Source organism: Dioscorea cayenensis, chromosome 11 (genome assembly GCF_009730915.1).
Source record: "Dioscorea cayenensis subsp. rotundata cultivar TDr96_F1 chromosome 11, TDr96_F1_v2_PseudoChromosome.rev07_lg8_w22 25.fasta, whole genome shotgun sequence".
NCBI lineage: Eukaryota > Viridiplantae > Streptophyta > Magnoliopsida > Dioscoreales > Dioscoreaceae > Dioscorea > Dioscorea cayenensis.
Window position 1 is genome coordinate 14,764,958 of NC_052481.1, and position 15,345 is coordinate 14,780,302.

The 15,345-nt window shown below is 42.3% G+C and overlaps 1 non-coding gene across 1 annotated transcript; it reads left to right on the plus strand.

Annotated features, from left to right (window-relative positions):
* The first annotated feature begins 14,806 nt into the window (after positions 1-14,806).
* Positions 14,807-14,913, plus strand: LOC120272783. Its single transcript, XR_005540319.1, has one exon. It is a non-coding gene; the product is annotated as a small nucleolar RNA R71 (small nucleolar RNA).
* The last annotated feature ends 432 nt before the right edge of the window (positions 14,914-15,345 follow it).

The following is a 15,345-nucleotide window of genomic DNA, read 5'->3' on the forward strand; positions in this document are numbered from 1 at the left end:
TGCTAAGTCTAACCTAATGAATTGTCACTCATTCAAGAGGTCACCTAGAGGATTTCTCAACCCTAGTGTCATTCTAAGGGAAAATCACAACAACGAGCACAAAAGATTGAAACTCAATTAAAACATCAATTAAAGAAACATAATAGAAGTCAATGAAACAAAACCATCATACGATTTACAAGTCCAAATACCCACTAGGGGTTTAACTCTCCATGGAGCAATACAAAATCAAAGATGAAATCAAAAGTGAATGCAAAAACTCCATAAAGACAACCCCCTTGCTTGCCATGGTGACTGTCTTGAGGAGCCGCTTCTTCTTTTTCAAGAATTCTTTCGTCGAGCCTAGGGCAAACCCCGCCGAAGCAAAGCCATCGGAAGCTCCCCCAATAACTCTCCTCTGAAGGAAATCGATGTTGAATGCCGTAGAAATGCTTCAAAATTCCAACAAAAGAATCTGCAAGCCCTAGCCATAATCTCCCTGACACACCCCTTGCGAGTCCGTACTGCAAGTGCACGGGTTATCAAAGTAATGAAGTATCCTGATGACTGGGTAGTCACATTCACAGGGAATAGTAATCAGAAACAAAAAAATTGCTATTTAACTATGGTGAAGATGATTTAAAGTGGTGTAAACAATGTTGATGCAAATAGAAATAAAAAGAACAAGAAGGAGACACAATAAAATGATAGGAGAGGTAATCGATAGAAAGTGGGGCACCCAAATATTGTTCACCTTAGGACTATTGCTTCAAGTGTATAACCAATCATTATATCTCCTAATTGATGTTTAATGAGTCATGGAAATCCTAAAACACACGGTCCCAAACCTAAGGTTAACCGTGACTAACCCTATACTTTGCCCCGGCGGAAAGGAATATTCTCGATGCCTCACACTGTGCAAGGTTGCATAAAGCTCTAGAGACTCCAAGTGATAAACCTTATTCCCTAATCAAGATCTAACCCTTTGGTCTAGGCGAATAACCCCTAGTCACAATTAAGCCCCAGCACTAAGGATTACTTCAACGCTTCACTCTGTTGCTTGCTAAGCCCCAACGGAGTTCCCCTCTTAGCACTTCACTCTTTTGTGACCACAAAGAACTCTTGGAACATGGAGGTAGGATAAATCACACTAGAAGGGAAATGGGAAGTTCCGCTACCTCTCGACCTGCCCTCTCAACCCTCTCCAATCTAGCTTTGTCTAACCCTCATGGTGTGTCACTCATCCACAAGGATTACCAAGATGGATTCTCACACATGGCCATATGGAATGCCACATGATAGTACCAATGCCTATTCCTCAATTCCAAGACTCACAAGACCATATGCACGTATACACAAGGGTATTCAGTAAAGCGCAACAAACAACAAAGTAAATCGAGTCTATAAAGATAAGAAAATGAAATACAACTTGATACAACTAAAAAGGAATAAGATAAACTCAGAAGGACAAGCCTTTCTGAGTTATACAAGTCCAAAATGAAAATAATGAAATAAAATAACAAAATCATAAAGAAGCGTAAATACAAAGATGCCTCAAACGTTGGTATCATCTGCTGGTGGTGCTAGTGCTTGTGCTTTTGGTGCTGCTGGAGATGCTGGTGATGGTGATGTTGCTACTACTGGTGATGCTCACGATTGCATAACAAATGGTGAGGTCATGTCTCGCTCATGAATCTTTTGGAGTGTAGCGAGATGTGCTATCACCTCAGCGTGGTTCGCAACCTGAGTCGCGCGAACCTCTACCAGGTCTATTGGTGTAATACCCCTATAACACTCTCAAAATGATCATGGGCTTCAGATAGAGAGAAGATATGCACTAGAGGGGGTTCCTGTACTACAGGGGGTGCATCGGTGTGCATAGGCTCCTGTTGCAGCTTTGGAGGAGGCTGAGAACCCTCTGCCTCATCACTCTAACCCTCGGATGCCTATAGTGTTGGCATGATCATGCCGTAAGTGCCCGGTCCATATATTTGCACCATACCCATCAATCTCATAGTCTCAAGTCCGAGATAGGATGGAACAATAGTCTTCTCAGCTCCTCTAATCGCATCAAATAAACCCATCCCTATGATGAGTGTAGTAATGTATGGGCTTGCAAACAGTACTCATACTTTATTGGTTTCTTTCTTTCATCAATAATTTGCATCCATGATCTACTTTTGGTTTCTTTCTTTTATAATTGTCTCCACACCCCTACATGCGCAAAAAAAAACACAAATATGCATGCATAAGCAATAAAACCTGAGAAAAGTAACGCTCAATGTAATAAAAGAATACTTTGTAGTACTACTACACAAGCACTTATCAAACTCCCCCACACTTAAGCTTTTTCTTGTCCTCAAGCAAAAATAAAACATTGAAGCATAGAATAAGGAAATATTAAAAGTGCTTGGCCTAAGGTTTACCAAAACATGCAAGGGGGCATTCCACAAGTAAGGAAAAATTTCAACACCAAATACGTAAAATCATTGCTCTAGCTAAAAACTAGAATAAAAAAGGACAATAACTAGAAATCGTTTAAGTGTGTGCAAACTCACTCAAGTCAACCCACTATATACTCCTCAAGGTGTAAGTATAAGGGACTTATTTATGTACAAAAAGAAAGAAAAGAAATGGTAGTAGCTTCACACATCCTCTACGGTAGCCCTTTCCGAAGCGACAACTAAGGTGGCTTTCACACTTTCGAAATAAGACAATGCCCCTTGCGTATGTCCCACAAGTGCACGGGTTTATCAAAGTAATAAAATCCTAGATGAGTGGGGTATCTTATCCACAGGGAGTAGGGAATAAAAATACTTAAATTTTTTATTAACTAAGTGAAAGATGAATAGTGATATGTGTGACAAGATGTAAAATAACACAAAAGTAAAAGAACAAGAAAGAGGACACAAGTAAAGGAGAAGGTAAGGCAACCGATATAAATGGGGTACCCGGATATTGTTCCGCCTAGGACAATTGTTTCAAGTGTAAGACCCTCTATTATACTTTCTAACTGATGCAATAATGAGTTGTGGAGATCCTTAATACATGGTCCCAAATCTAAGGTCAACCATGGATAACTCTATACATGTCCCGGAGGAGAAATTGAATAACCTCTCAACCCTGCACTCGTATAGAATTGCAATGAGTTCTAGGGATTCCAAATGATAAATCCTCTTCCTAGATGTAGACCTAACCTTTTGGTCTAGGTGGAGGGTCCTTAGCCACAATTAAGACCTAGGTGCTAAAATCACTTCAACGCTTAACTCCGTTGCACCCACAACTAAGCCCCAGCGGAAGGTCATCCTTTAGCCCATTCACTCTACTATGACCACAAATAACTTGACGAAATGGAGGTAGAATAAATCACACCGGAGGGGAAAGGGGATGCTCCACTACCTCTCGACTCACCCTCTCAACCCTCTCCAATCTAGCTTTGTCTAACTCTTATTGTGTGTCACTCACTCACAAGGGTTACCAACCAAAACTGTAAACCCTAGTATCACTCTAAGGGAAGATTTATACAATCAAGAAATCAAGATTGGAACTCAAATAAAACAACAATTAATTGAAAGCATAATAAAGAGGTTCAATGAAATGAATACATCCTAGGGTTCAGAAATACCCACATACCCACTAGGTGATTTAGTTCTCCATGGAGCTAATTACAATCAATGAAATCAAATGTAAAAAGAAAAGAGTCCATAGAAAATTCCCTCAATAGTCATGGCGATGGTCTTATGGAGAGTCCTCTATTCGTTCAAGGGTCTCTTTGTCCGGCCTACGATACAACTCGCTTGATTGGTGCCGACGAAAGCTCTCCCACTAACCTTCTTCCAAATGGAGTGCGATGTCGGAGCTGTAGAACCTCTCCAAATCCCTAGACAATATCTCTCAAAACCCTAGCCGCCGCCCTCTCTCAAGTTGGGGAAAAGATGGAAAAAAATGCTGAAATTGGGGCTGAAATCAACTTTTAAAAGGCAGGAATCAGGAATCCACACGCCCCTGTAGGCGCCTGTGTAGATTTTTCACACGTGCGTGTGGAATTAATGCACGCACGTGTGGATTCTTTGTTTTCATCCTTCTTCGGCCTGCTGTGAACAGTACCTGCTATAGAGTTTGTCTACAGTGCCCTGCTACACTGCCGGCCCAAAACACTCCCGAATCCATGCTTTCATTGAGGTAACGTAAACAGCCACACGTTTACGTTATAGATCGCTTTACTTCTTCAATAACAGACATGTTGGTGGAGATCTTGCTATACATGCACAAGCCGGAATGCTTGAATGTGATTGCCTTGTTCCACTTCAAATCATTGTGCTAACTTGAATACGGGAGGTTGGCACACATTCCCGCATTTCGAACCCGACTTATGTCTTCGCATTTGAACCTTCTCAAGATTTCCTCCAAATGATGCATTTACGATCCACATTTTCTTCTTTCTCTAATATTTGGTCTCACAACCCTATCTGCATGAAAGTAACATAAATGCACACATATTAGCATTAAAACCTGATAAAAGTAATGGTCATCATAAGGAAAGAACACTTCGCATTCTTATCGCAGAAGCACTTATCAAACTCTCCCACACTTAAAGTTTTGCTTGTCCTCAAGCAAAAATTAAAACATTATGTGCATAGATGATGGACATATTGGAAGTGCTTGGCCTTAGGTTCACCAAAGCATACAAAGAGAGCATCCTACAAGTAAGGGAAATTTCAACACTAAATACGAAAATACGAAAAATGAATGCTCTAGCTAAAAACTTAAATCAAAAAGGACAACAAACCCGAAATCGTGTAAGTGTGTGAACTCACTCAAAACAGCCCAAAGTATACTCCTCAAAGTTCTAAGTACAAGGGACTTAATTATCTACAAAAAGTAACAAAATTTCAAGGATGGTAGTAGCTTCATACATCCTCTAAGGTAGCCCTTTCCCAAGCTGCCGCTAAGGTGGCTTTCACACTTTCGAGGTGGTAGCTCTTTCTACAGGAGTGGTAGATTTCACTCATCCTATGAGATAGCTCTTTCTCTCATTAGGGCATAACTACTATCCGACTTATGGGAGTAGCTTCATACTTCATAGGTGTTAGCTCTTTCCACCCAACAAGCACAAATAAATAATAAAACTATTTTGGTTTTTCTTTTCATTTCACCATTTTTTTAACAAAAGAAACAACAATAACTAGTCTCTTTAACGTCGAACATGAGTTTCCAAAAGAGGTTAAATAGTGAGTAATGCAACAAGTGTCAATCGGGCAAAAATTCCTACAAATTCAAGCAAAAACTAGAGCATGAAGACATTTAATGTTAAAAATTCTCCTAAACTCAAGAATATAATCATTGGAACCAAGGTGAACCGCCATTGGCTATGTGAGCATGTATATCAATCAAAATTAATATAAAAGAGCCGTGTGCACTATAAAGCTCCCCCCACACTTAAGTTGTACATTGTCCCCAATGTAAACATGCAAGCTCACTCATAATTTATATCAATCAAAAACAAATGTGGGAGAAGCAATCAAAACAATACTGCCCTGACTCCTAGTGTTGCATTTGATGGAGCCAAATCCTTGGGAGTGATGTTCCAATGGGTTGTGAAGCACACACGGTCAAGTGCCGAAGCACCATTGGCCATGCCCATGACAAGTTCTTAATTACCATGTTGACAAGACCATCTGCACGCATACACGAGGGGGTTCAGTGAAGCTCAATAAAACAAAAATAATAACTCGAGTATATAAAAGATAAAGCAATGAATGCAACTCGAGACAAAATAATAAAGATAAACTCAGAAGGAAAGTCCTTTCTGAGTATACAAGTCCAAAATGAAATGTAAAAAGTAATAAAATGAAAGAAAATAAATCAAGTGTCGGTGTTGTCCGCTATCGGCACTGCTGGTGATGCGGGTGGTAAATCAAATGGCGCCAGTGGACATAGTGGTGATGATGCCGGAGGGGTCCTCGGTCTCCTTATGAAGGGTGAGGAGTCTAATAGCTGCAGTACGATATCAAAATGCGCCATCATCCCTGTGTACTGTGCAACCTATAAAGTCTGGACCTCCACGAGCTCGGACTAAAGCTCACCCACAACACTCTCGGGCCTCTCAAAATGATCATGAGCTCAAGAGGGAGGAAAAATGGGTACCAAACGCCAGAGTGTCTGCTGCGCTGCAAGAGGTGCTCCGGTCCCTATCGGTACAAATTGAGGCTCGGGAACCTGTCTTGAACCCTCCACTACATCCCTTCCGCCCTCAATGATCTCCGGAGCAACCGTAGCTAGAATGTATGTTCAAGGACCACATCTACGCACCAACGCCATCATCCTAAGCGTATCAATCCCAAGAGGAGAAGGCATGACAGTCCTCTCGGCACAGCGGATGGTGTCTAGAAAACCCATCCCCAAGATGAGTCTAGTAATGTAGGGACCAATGAATAATACTCCTACTCTTGCAAATTGGCCCTGGTGCCTCAGGACGTCCGCCACTATGTGCCTGAGGTGAATCGGCACATTACAGACCATGGAGTATAAATAGAGTAGGTCTTGCCTGCTCAAAATAGCTGTGTTGTAACCTCGACCGGATACAGACTTGCTGAGGACTAAGTGTAAGTATTTATAGCTCAGCCGGGATAGACTGGTGGCCTTAGACACTCCTGGTTCGTACTGCCCATGTCCACACAAAACTCGGTACGCTTGCTGTAGAGTCACTGTGCTCGGGAAATCTGTTGGCAAGCATCCATACTCCTCAGTACCTGTGTAGGTTTTGTCATACAAACCTATACGAATGGAGAATTCACTAACATTCATTCAAAATAGTTGTCTGAATACTTGGAACTTTATAGCATTCATGGTGTCGAATCTCCCATATTGTTGACCAAACTCAAAAGATGGCAACACCTCTAGCGTCAACGCACGGAAAGCTGGCTCTTGGATACTCAATAATCTTCTCCAGATTCCCACTACTAGAATCTCATCAATCTCATCAGCTAGCTCATCGCCCCATTGAATCTCTTTCAACACACTCAAATCCGCAAAGCAAGACTAACCAAAACTAAGTGCTAATAAATTCTCAAATCGAGCCTAATGCTTGGGATTCGAGAACTCCATGTGTATTAGCTCAGGTGGGGTCTCCCTATGATGCTTAACTTTATGCTTCTTTGAATAAGGTGCCATATCTACAAGAATTGATGAGAAAATGATCAATGAAGCACTAGAAACAGTACTTGACATGACCGAATATGCGTGTAAACCGCAAGTGCACGGGTGTCGAAGTAATAATCCCAGATGAGTGGGTATTGTATCCATAGAGAGTAGGGAATAAAGACACTTAAGTTGTTTCTTAACTAATGTTGAAGATGAATAGTGATAAGTATGACAAAATATGAAATAAAGAAAATAAAAGCAACAAGATAGAAAGCATAGGTAAAGGAGAAGGTAAGGCAATCGATAAAGATGGGGTACCCGGATATTGATCTGCCTAGGACAATCAGTTCAAGTTGAAGAACCCTCTATTATTCTTCCTAATTGATGCAACAATGAGTCATGGAAATCCTTAATTACATGATCCCAAATTTAAGGTCAACCATGCCTAACTCTATACATGTCCCGGAGGAGCGACTAAATAACCTCTCAAACTCACACTCACACAGAATTGCAATGTGCTCTAGAGATTCCAATTGATAAACATTATTCCTATGTATAGACCTAACCCTTTGGTCCAGTTGGAAGATCCCTAGCTACAATTAAGCCCTAGGTGCTAAAATCACTTCAACGCTTCACTCCGTTACACTCTCAACTAAGCCCCGGCGGAAGGTCATCCCTTAGCCCTTTCACTCTACTATGGCCGCAAAGAACTCATGGAATGTGGAGGTAGGATAGATCACACAGGAGGGGAAAAGGGACGCTCCGCTAAATCTTGACTCACCCTCTCAACCCTCTTCAATCTAGCTTTGTCTAAATCTCATGGTGTGTCACTCACTCACAAGAGTTACCAACATGAACTCTCAACCCTAGTGTCACTCTGGGGGAGTATTCATACAATCAAGTCTCCAAGATTTGAACTCATAAAAAACATTAATTAAGTGAAAGCATAATAAAGAGATTCAATGAAACGAATACATCCTAGTGTTCACAAATACCTAAGTGCCCACTAGGGGTTTAGCTCTCCATGGAGCTAGATACAATCAATGAAATTGAATGTAAAAACAAAGCATCAATAGAAAACCCCCTCGTTAGTCGCGGTGATGGTCTTGTTGAGAGTCCTCTACTCGTCGCAAGGGTCCTTTTGTCCGGCCTAGGATACACCTCGCCGGAACGGTGCTGACGAAAGCTCTCCCACTAACCTTCTTCCAAATGCCTCGAGATGTTGGAGCCGTAGAACCTCTCCAAAGCCCTAGACAATACCTCTCAAAACCCTAGCCGCCGCCTCTCTCAAGTTGGAGGAAAGATGGAGAAAACAATGCTGAAATAGGGCTGCTACATGTGGGCTGGAATCGGGAATCCACACGGCCATGTGGGCGCCCCTGTGGATTTTTCACACGGGCGTGTGGAATTTCCACATGCCCGTATGAATTCTCTGTTTTCCTGTTTTCTCGGCCGGCTATAAACAGTGTTGCTACATATCTTTGCTACAGTGTTTTCTATAGTACTCTGCTATAGTACTGGCCTGAAATAATTCCAAATCCATACTTTTATCGAGGTAACGCAAACAGGCACAAGTCGGAATACTTGAATGTGACTGCCCTTGTGCCCCTCCAAATAGTTGTGCTAACTCGTGTACGAGGAGGTTAGCACACATTCCTACATTTGGTACCCGACCTATGTCTTCGTGTTTGAACCTTAGCAAGATTTCCTCCAAATTAGTGCATTATGACCCACATTGGCTTCTTTCTCTCATAATCCGCCTCACAATCCTATCTGTATAAAAGTAACATAAATACACCCATATTAGCATTAAAAACCAAGAAAAGTAATGCTCAACACAAGGAAAGAACACTTCGTATTCTTATCACACAAGCACTTATCAAACTCCCCCATACTTAAGCTTTTGCCTGTCCTCAAGCAAAGATTAAAACATTATGTGCATGGATGAAGGAAATATTGGAAGTGCTTCACCTTAGGTTCACCAAAGCATACAAAGAGAGAATTCTACAAGTAAGGTAAATTTCCACACTAAATATGAAAATTCAATACTCTAGCTAAAAACTTGAATAAAAAAGGACAACAAACCCGAACTCGTGCAAGTGTGTGAACTCACTCAAAACAACCCAAAGTATACTCCTCACTGATCTAAGTACAAGGGACATATTTATCTACAAAAAGTAACAACAATTTCAAAAATGGTAGTAGCTTCACACATCCTCTAAAGTAGCCCTTTCAAATGGAGCCGCTAAGGTGGCTTTCATATTTTCAAAGTGGTAGCTCTTTCTACCGGAGTGGTAGCTTTCACTCATCCTATAAGATAGCTCTTTCTCTCATTAGGGCATAACTAGTATCTGACTTATGAGAGTAGCTTCATACTTCATAGGTGGTAGTTCTTTCCACCCAACAAGCACAAATAAATAATAAAAACTATTTTGTTCCTTCTTTTCATTTTTTTCATTTTTTTTTCTGAATTAACACAAGAAAACGACTATAACTAGTCCCTTATACATCAAACATGGGTTTCCAAAAGAGTTGAAAGAGTGAGTAGTGCAACAAGTGTCAATCAGGAAAAAAATCCTAGAAATTCAAGCAAAAACTAGAGCATGAAAACATTCAATGTTAAAAAATTTTCTAAGTCAAGAATACAATCAATGCAACTAAGGTGAACCGCCATTGGCTATGTGAGCATGTATATAAATCATAACTACAATGAAAGAGATGCATGCACTATGAAACTCCCCCCAACCCCAAACTTAAGTTGTACATTGTCCCCAATGTACACATGCAAGCTCATTCATAATGTAAATTAATTAAATTCAGATGTGGGAGAAGCAATCAAAACAATACTCCCTTGACTCCTAGTATTGCATTTGATGGAGCTAAGTCCTTGGGAGTGTTGTTCCAACGGATTGTAAAGCTCACACGGCCAAGTGCCGAAACACCTTAGCCGTGCCCATAACAAAGTCTCAATTCCCATGATGACAAGACCATCTGCTCGCATACAAGAGGGGGTTGAGTAAAGCTCAATATAAATAAAACAACTCGAGTATATAAAAGGTAAAGCAATGAATACAACTCGAGACAGTGAAATAAAAGATAAACTCAGAAGGGGAGTCCTTTCTGAGTGTACAAATCCAAAATAAAATGCGGAAGTAAAAGATGAAGAAAATAAAATCAAGTGTCGATGTCGTCCTCTGGCGCTGCTGCAACTGCTGCTAGACCAATGGGTGCTAGTGGAGGTGGTGAAGGAGATGCTGGAGGAGCTGGAGGTCTGCCTCTCAATAGCTGTCATGAGAAGTTAAAACAGGCCATCATATCGATATACTGTCATGACTGTATCGACCGCATCTCGATGATCTCAGACCACAATATACTCACAATGCTTTCGAGCCCCTCAATACGATCATAGACTCTTAAAAGGGTACCTGGGCACCCTGAGGTCTCGGTCGCCATCGATGCAGACTATCCCGCTGCATCCCCTCTGCTCTCGAAACTTTCAATGGTGGATGTCACCAGAATGTGAACTCCAGGACCATATCTGCGTAGTACTCCCATCATCCTAAGAGTATCGAGTTCGAGTGGAGAAGGAATAAATGTCTTTTCGGTGTCCCAAATTGCATCTATGAGGCCTATCCCCAGAATAAGTCGAGTGATGTAGGGACCAGCAAATAAGACTCCCACTCTCCCATTATGGCACTGGCATCGCAGATAATCGGCCACAATACATCCTAAGTGGATCGAAACTATCCGGACCATGGAATACAAGTAAAGTAACCCCTGCCGACTCAAAACACCCGTATTATCCCCTCGGCCATCTATAGATCTGCTAAGAATGGCGAATAAGTACCTCTAGATCAGCCGGGACAAACATGAGGCCTTAGACACTCCCGCTTCATACTGTCCCTGTCTACACAAGGCCTGGTAAGCATGCTCTGGGGTCAAGGTGCCACAATAATCTATCGGCAAGTGTCCATACTCCTCGGTGTCTATGTAAGCCTCATCATATATGCCCATGAGCATTGAAAACTCAGTGACACTCATAGGGAACTAATGTCCGAATGCTCTGAACTATATGACATCAATGATGTCAAACCTCCCATATGGCTGCTTGGACTCAAAGGACTCCAGAACCTCCAGTGTTAGTAGCTTGTAGACTAGCTCTCGTATCGAAAGCAATCTCCTCCAACTTCCCACGGTCATCAATGTGTCAATCTCACTAGCCAGGTCATCACCTTGCTGGACCTCACTAAATACACTCAGGTTCACGAACCGGGACTGCCCAATCTTGAGTCTCGATAGCCACACAAATCGAACCTGATGCTTAGGATTTGAGAATTCGATATGTGCCAACTCGGGTGAAGGTTCTCTAGGGTGCTTCCCTTCTTGCCTCCTCAAGTGCGGTTCCATTCCTATGATAAATGAGGAAGAAATGATCAAATAAACTCAGAAACAAAATACTGCAGAATTCCACACGGGCCTGTTGAAATTACCCACACCCGTGTGGATTTGCTGGGTGTGAAAACCGCATAGTTGTGCACCAATTCTCCAAAAATTCAACTAAAACGGCCCCTAAGGGTTTCCTAAACATGCATAACACATTATATCATGAAAATTGGTACAACTCAAGATCTTCAATCTAATAAAAACCCAGGATTTGCGAAGAAAAAAGGATAAAAAAAGGGTACCGATGAAATAGATGATAATCCTTCGAAAATAGGCACAAAATGTGAGGAAAAATCCTCCAAAACAATGGTAAAGGGCCGGGAAGTTGATCAGGAGTGGTTTTCGGGTGATTGGAGATGAAGAAGAAGAGAATCCACAAAGATTTTAAAGAAAAACTCCCATCTCTTTGAATTCTACGCATCCACACGGGCGTGCGGAAATTACCCACGCCCGTGCGCCTCCACAGGAAAGCTTCACAGGGGCAGGTGCACGCCCCTGTGTGCTCTCAGAAAAATACTCACTATCTTTGAACGTAAATACATGGGTGTGTAAGAAATACCCAAGCACGTGAGCCTAACCCACAGGAGTAGCCGCACTCCCTTGTGGCTGCTCTGGACATCCGAGAAAAATTGCTAAGTGTTCCGCATGCCCATGTGGAAATTCTGCACAGGCATGGACAAATTGTCTTCTCGAGATGGAGAGAACTCGTCTGCAGAGATTCGCAGGGGCATGTGGAAATTACCCACGCCCATGCGATTTTCACAAGGTCGCCCATAGGCGCGAGTCCACGCCCCTGTGTGCTCTCGGGATAATCTGCCAATCTCTGCAGTATTTTACACGCCCGTGCAGAAATTACCCACGGGTGTGCAAGAATTTCATGGTCATTCACAGGGGGGAGTCCACACCCCTGTGCCTTCTCTGATGAGCTCGGAATGCAATTTCACGGGCGTGCAGAAATTCCACATGCCCGTGTGTTTTCTCTGGATGCCTTAGAAAATTTGGAAGCTCCGTAGAAAATTTCTAAACATGTTTACACACTTAAAGCCTGCCCTAATATGCAAATTTTACCAGTGAAAAACATGAGAAATAAATCAAATGACCTAACTTCGCGAAATCCACGTGAAAACACACGATGACAATTCAAAACCCACAATAAAATCGCAGCACAAGTATATAAAAATCAAGACACCAACACTCAACACTTTATTCATGCACACACTAAACTACTAAACTATGAAAACAGTAGACACTTGGGTTGCATCCCAAGAAGAGCTTTTTTAATGTCACTTAGCTTGACGTACCTTGTCTTACCTCATGGGGGCTCATACATGAAGGTTGCCCTCTTACCCATGGCTTGGAAACATGATGAGCAAAGTCTCTTGAAGGTAGAGGGGGAATTATAAGGCTTGGGACCACCTAGCAATGGTTCATCCAACTTCTTTGGTTCACACACATCTCCAACAACCATGGAGCATTTTCAGTAGCGTCTCCTAGCAGTCTTCATCTTCTGGAGCACCTTCTTCTAGATCCCCGAGGTAGATGGTACTTCTTCCATCGAACCAAGCATCATTACTTCTTCATTGTCCTCCTCTTAGTCGAACAAGCCTTCGTATGGATCCGGACTGAACATTTTCAGCATGTATTCATCAACAATCTCATCAGTAGTGGCCAGAAAATACAAAGTATCATCGAAATCAAGAGAATGCCGCATGGCTTCAGCAAGGCGGTATGTGAGCTTGTTGTCTCCAACTCTCAAAGTTAGTTCTTCACCCTTCATGTCAATCAATGCGTTAGAACTCCTCAAGAACAGCCTCCCAAGTACCAAGGGTAAATCCGCATCCTCATCAACGTCTAGCACCACAAAGTCTACAAGAAATATATACTTGTCCACCTTGAGAAGCACATCTTCGATGATGCCCCTCGAATGTCTTAACGTTCGGTCCGCCAATTGCAAAGTCATCCGACTGGGTCTAGGCTTTCCCAAGCCTAAGTTTTGAAAGAAGGTGTATGGCATGATGTTGATACTGGCCCCTGAGTCCGCCAATGCCATTTCTTCACCTAGATTGCCAATATTACACGGAATGATGAAGCTTCCCAGGTCTTTCTTCTTGTTTGGCATTTCTTTTGCAAAACCACAGAGCAAGATGCATTCAAAATCACTGAAGCATTCCCCTCTAACTTCCTCTTGTTGGTCAACAAGTCTTTCAAGAATTTTACATACTTAGGCATTTGGGCCAATACCTCAACAAAAGGAATATTGATGTGGAGTTGTTTGAACAAACTCAAGAACTTCTTGTACTGTTCATTCCCTTGGTCATTCTTCAATCTAGAGGGATAAAGGATTCTTTCCTTGAAAGGTGGGGGTGCCACCTCCTTTCCTTTGATTGCTCCCTTCACAATCTCTATAACCTCAGGTGCGTGTTCATTGAGCTTCTCACTTGGAAGCCTATTCTCAACCTCACGACCACTTCTCAAAGTGATCGCCTTCACATGCTCTCTAGGATTAGTCTCAGTGTTGCTTGGCAAGCTTCCTTGTGGTCTCTCTGATAAGGACTTCACAATTTACCTTACTTGATTCTCAAGGTTGTGCAAAGAAGAGGTGTGGTTGCGAAGTGTAGCCTCAACTGATTGAAATCTTGTATCCGATGATTGCACAAACCTAGTTAAGGCCGTCTCCAAATTGTTCATCTGGGTCTCCAAACTTGAAACTCCATTTTCCATGTTTGGGGCTTGTTGTTGTTGTTGAAAACCCGGTGGCCCTAAAGCCTTTTGTGGATCTTGGTTGCTCCACGAGAAATTGGGATGACTCTTCCAACCCGGATTGTAGGTATTGATGTATGGGTTTGCTTGAGTCCTCATGCCATTACCCACAAAATCGACATTCTGAACTGAAGATACATCACCAATAGAGATCGTGCAATCGAAGGGAGCATGTCCTCCACCAAACCCGGTGCAATTAGTCATGGCTGCCACTCTATTCGAAGGTGGAAGATCTAACAGCTTACTCAATAATTCCACTTGGGCCGCCAACAAAGTCACTGCATCTATCTCATGGAGACTGGCCACCTTTTTCTTCTCCCTAGCATTCCATTTGTAGCTATTTAACCCCATTTCTTCAATTAGTTGATAGGCCTCATCGGGGGTCTTGCTACCTAAGATACCTCCTGCTGCCGCATCCAAGAGTTACCTTGTACCGGGATTTAACCCATTGTAAAAGGTCTGAACAATCATCCACTCCGGAAATCCATGTTGCGGTTACTTTCTCAGGAGCTCTTTGAACCTTTCCCACGTCTCAAATAGAGACTACAATTCCAACTGTACAAAGGATGAGATCTCATTCCTAAGCTTTGCGGATTTTCTGGGAAGGAAATATCGGGCAAGAAAACGTTCTACTATCTATTCCCATGAGGTAATCAACGCTCTAGGTAATGAGTGTAGCCACTGTTTTGCTCTCTCCTTCCAGGAAAATGGAAAGTCTCTCAACTTGATGGCATCATCTGTCACCCCATTTATCTTCAGCATATCACACACCTCGAGAAAGTTCTCTATATGACTGTTTGGATCCTCATCGATCAAACCATTGAACTGTGCGGATTGCTGCAACATGTGGATGAATGCCAGCTTCAGCTCGAAGTACTGAGCGGTAATCGGGGGACGCACAATGGTTGATTGTGTCCCTAACACTGAAGGTCTGACATAATCGGATAATGTCCACTACTGCTCATTCTGTTCTGCCATGTTTTCAGATTCTTCTACTTCCAAATTAGCTAGATTAGACTA